General features: G+C 37.7%; 1 pseudogene; it reads right to left on the reverse strand.

Moving 5' to 3' along the window:
- Nucleotides 1-228: 228 nt before the first annotated feature.
- On the reverse strand, nt 229-738 carry LOC104409251 (annotated as a pseudogene).
- Between the last annotated feature and the right edge of the window lie 4,328 nt (nt 739-5,066).

Below are 5,066 nucleotides of genomic sequence, written 5' to 3' on the forward strand. Positions count from 1 at the left end.
GGATACAAATTCCTAAAGAGTTAAACTTCAAGAGAGGCATTTGGCACCTTAAATTACATCTGCAATCATTGCTTTTTTTCCCCCCCATTTGCTTTGAAAGGGCAAACCAGTCATTTCAGATTTCCAAATATGAGGAAGTCCTTTCTTTTTTGAAAATAACACAACACAATCACCTCACTCATTTCATTTTGCCTGAAATTTAAAAGAAAGGTAGAAAATGTTACTTACCTTAAAAAGTCTTAAAATATTTGCGACCATAATGGACACAGAACTTGCTGCAGCACCTATCACACCTGATATCTTGTCTGGCTTAGTGAAAATAGGTGGGTCACCATTAGCACACTTCACATCTGAACCGTCTTTTTCTATCAACGCTTGCACAAATGTTAAGGACTGCTCCAATGCATAAGTGTCCCTGGAACACGTATCAAGGATCCGGACACCTAAGGTGATATTGGCAAGAAGATCAGGGTCTTTGTTAATCTGATCAACTGCATACAGCATTGCCTCTAGTCTGTGGATCCCTTTCTCCTTCTTGAGCTCCCCACAAGGCACCCCTCTATCCCCTTTTGCATGGACGGGGAACAGTCCTCCCAAGATGATGTCCCCATCCAGTCGGATGGAGTGGGCATATTCCTGGCCATGAGTTCTTTGCATTAGGGTGAATATCCAGTAGAATTTGGCTGTTAACAGGAAAAAACAATGGCAGGAAACTAATCGTTTTCCTTCGTATACCATTTTCTCTGAAGATGTTGTTGCTCTCCAGTATCCAGATCTTCTTCTTGCTAAAGGATGAGATTGACCATTTGAAGCTGCACTTTCTGGAGGCTACCATCAGTGCCCAGTAAGTAATATAGAACCATGCGGTAGGTAGAAAAAGGATCTCAGCAGAAGTACATAAAACGTGTTTTACAAAAGATGTCCACAGATGTCATGGGTTGATCAGCTTTTCTGAGAGGTGGCTTTCAATTGCTTTTAACTGATGGTGAAGTGCAGGGTTGTAGGTCTGGTCCTGGTGCTAAGAGGAGGTTAGTAGCTTATGTCTTTGAATTTTGCCCTACAGCTGAGGTACTTCTGGGGAAACAAAAAAAAAAAAAAAACACACAAAAAAAAAAAAAAGAAAAATATGAGAAATACCATTTAGTTCAGCAGTTTCACACATCACTGTATTTACTTTTGAATATGAGTTACATGCCTAGGTTTTACTTTCTATATTCTGTAAGAGTGTAATTCTTGGCCTTCCATGAATTTGAACACCTGGCTGCACTGTACTACAAGCTGGGAAATTGACGATACCAACAGAGCAAAAGCCAAATCAGGGGAACAAAACTTAGCCTGGTGTTCAGATTCCAAACAGTAATTCTTATTTACCTTCACACTGCATGACATCCAGAAACAGATCTGATATGTAGCACATTTTGTTTTCTGGTTTGCTGTATCATTCTGTTCCTGCCTACAGAAGCGCAGTAACTCCTTACACTCTCACTCGCAGAGAGGTTCCATTTATGACAATGGAGTAATCAGAGCTCCTGAATTTAAGTAGGCTTTTCAGCCACTGCAGTACAACCATATTCAATCCATTCATTTAGATATTAAACTGATTATTTCTCCAGTGGAATTCATTTTTTTTTCTGGGTTTACTATACATCTAAAATGCCTTCCAGATAGTTTCTAGCACTGAATTACTTCTATGAAAAGATAACTGATTTCTTAAGCAAAAAGAACACAACGTATTCTGTTAGGAAAACAGCTGAATATCCACCATTCCCTTTCCAACATTCTACTTGAGCTGAGGTCCAACACTAACAAGGTCTCTAGTTTCTGGCTGCATTTGGACCACATTAAATAGGAACAATATTGTGCTCCCACTAACATATGGGGAAGTCACCCTCATTTTAATGAGATCAGGATTTCAGCCTACATATCTGAACACCTGACTGTCTGTTATAAATATCTCCAAATTGCCCCCACTAATTCTTAAGTGAGTGGCATTTATTTCAATATTTAACAAAACTACATATGCCTGAAGAAATTTTTAGACCTCTGAGGAGAGGAGAGAGGTAGTTAATTTTACCTGATACTAGAGAGGTACACGGTGGACAACTGCATCTGAGCCAGTCCCTCAAGGCATCTATTGTAGGCTATAGAGAGTAGTGGACATCTGAGGGTTCAATTTACCTAATTTTTTTTTAAGTTTTATTTATTATGAAATTGATCACGTTGAACAAGTGCCTACTTCACTGCCTGTACAGAAAATCCTTGCAAGAGGCTCATCTGTAGACATATATACTTCATCCCTAGTGATCTAGCTGGTTCCTACCAAAAATATGATCAAATTAAAAGACAATTACAGACAACGTTAGAAGACAGTTATAGACAACTATACTGTGTAAGATATTTTTAATTCTTTTCCACAAGATTTTTATATTTTATGTGGTAACAGGATTCAATATTGTTTCGTAACACTGCAAATTGATCATCCTATTGTTACATGTTTTTTCCCCAGTGATAATACTAAGTCCACAGAAGCTGAAGAAGAGTTTTCAAATAGTGGCTATTTGAAGACCTGAGAAAAATATTCACAGTGGAAGGTTTGCTACTGAATGTAAAGGTATCTCACTGTGATCTGGTAACAGAGCAACAACTTGAAATGAAACATGTTTAGCGGGTGTGAATAAAATCAATTGGGAACGGCAGCACACAGGACTTTCAGTGCCTTACAGCATTTTGTTTTCCATGAATTTAGTTTAGGGTTAAACCTAAATTAAACAAAGTCTATGCTATTGTTCTCCTTTGACTCCTTCTGTGCACATAGCTTACAAAGCTTTCTGGGCTTCAGTCCCATGAGGCAAAATCTGGCTCAATCACAAGTGGAGCTCAATCACTAATGTCACTGTGCGAGTTGATCCAGCCCTGTGGGATGTTTCTTACATGGCCCATGCTATAGCGAAAAGATTGTATGAACTATTAACTAGACTCAATCATCTATTGTCTTGATTGCCTCAGTAGAAAAACACACTAAGGGTTTAAAATAACCTAAAGTAAAGACTAAAAGTTGTGGCTACACCTAAAATATAGACAGAGGCAATTTTCTTTCCAGTTCCACAGTGAATAACCAACTCTTTAGTCTATGCATGCATGTACAACCCATAGAGGAAGCAATTCTCTGAAGGAAGAAAAGATAAAGACATTCTTATTTAACATTGTATGGAGAACAAGAAAGCAACATAGAAAAAGTGAAAATATTCTTGAAGGAAAGAAATGCTGCTTTTTCTCTTTCTCAGCCTCAGGTCAATTCCTTACAGCCAAAGAATGCCAAGAAATTTAAGTGACTGTCAGTCTTTGTACAAACAAATAATGATGAATTCAGCTATTGCAACCCAAATTACAATAACAACAGAGAAGCTATGGTGAGCCCGATATCCTCAGTCCGATAGCTCATCTGGAACTGACTGAAAGTCCAATGAACTGATAATCAGCACTTTTCAACATTATAGTCTATGTAAGCACTAACTGCTCTGCCTCAGCTTGCACGTTTTCCTGAAAAAGTATGTTCTTTGCTGTGAGTGTCCACAGCTTGTCTATAAAACAGAAATAAAATTTTAAAATGTTCTTTTTAAAAATTTAAAACCTTTTAGTCTCTTTTTTTGTTACCCAAGAAATAAAAGCTACTATTACATGGCCTAATTTATTCCTGCCACACTGCTTTTCATATATTGATTAATATTACTTTTTACAGGATGTTGTGAGCCTGTGTAGCTAAGCAGCAAGCATCTGATCTAAATGGATTCCATTTTTATCAATGAATTTTAGTGAAAAAGCATAGGTCTCTGGGCTATAAAGCCTGAATGAACTTTCCTCATGTGCAGAGATCTCATTTGAAGTAAAATGCTGTCTTTTTCCAATTGACCAAAAAAGTTTGAATTCATGCAAACATATTCTTGATTTATCAGATTCCCCACTGTAGTAGCTGGTGTTCACTAGACACATGTCATCAGAGAAGAAATTCATACATTTCCCCAGCACAGTCCAAGAGTAAGTGCACCACGAAGCCTCTCTTCCAGTCGTTTTCGAATACATGCTTCTCTTGGGTTTAATTCATTAAAAGTATCTGGCATTATCAGAACATGCTGCTATTTTTAAAGTCAGTATTTCAGCACAAACCTCCACTTGTTCTGCTAGAATATCTATTTATTTTTAAACCTAAGGAGGCGGGGTACTGCAAGACAGGGGACATGAAAACTTCTGCATGTAGTGTCTGGTTCTGAAATTACTTCCTTTATAAAATCATTCAGCTTTATCAGATGGTTGTGTACTTTGGTACCATGGTTGGGTACTTCGGTACCATGTTGCCAGAGTCAGTGCATGAGCATATGTCTGGACCAGTCACTATTCCAACAAAGACTCACAGCATTGAGAGGTAGGCTCATTACAGGAGTTCTTTATGTTCATGAAAAGGTCTAAAAACTGAGCCGAGTGTGACAGATAAATAAATAAACATAGGCAATGTCTCTGTTTTGGTAAAAGGTTTCCTGAAAGAGCTGCCTTCCGCTGGCACTGAAGTCGTGCCTGACATCATACAGAGAGATTCAATATGTTCACCTGGAAATATTGCTTTAAAGAAAAAAAAAAAAAAAAAAAAAAAAAAAGATCTCACAGTTACAGACCGCCTCAGGAGCAAGGAGAACTCTCCGCAGCAGAAGTGGGAAAACATGTTCACTCATCTTCATGGAGCACTTTTTAACTGACATTGCCAACCAGACACACATGAATCCTTTACTGATGGACAAAAAGAGTGTTTAAAAATATTAAAAAGATTATTAGTCTGGGGAAAAAACATCTGAGAAAAAGTATTATGAATTCTGTTTGAGGCCAAAAAATTCATTTGTCATTGCATTGGAAGCACAGTTGGAACTGCACTAAAATAAAATAAAACCAGTATCCTGGGAACTAGAAAGGGAGGAGTTTTGGAATGAAACCCCATTTCTAATTTCACAAAATGTCAGATTGTCCAGTCAATGTAAAAACTGATCTGCTTTTACTGAATGAAAAACAAACAACAGCAT

Source organism: Nestor notabilis, unplaced genomic scaffold (assembly GCF_000696875.1).
Source record: "Nestor notabilis isolate BGI_N333 unplaced genomic scaffold, ASM69687v1 scaffold13187, whole genome shotgun sequence".
Classification (NCBI taxonomy): domain Eukaryota; kingdom Metazoa; phylum Chordata; class Aves; order Psittaciformes; family Psittacidae; genus Nestor; species Nestor notabilis.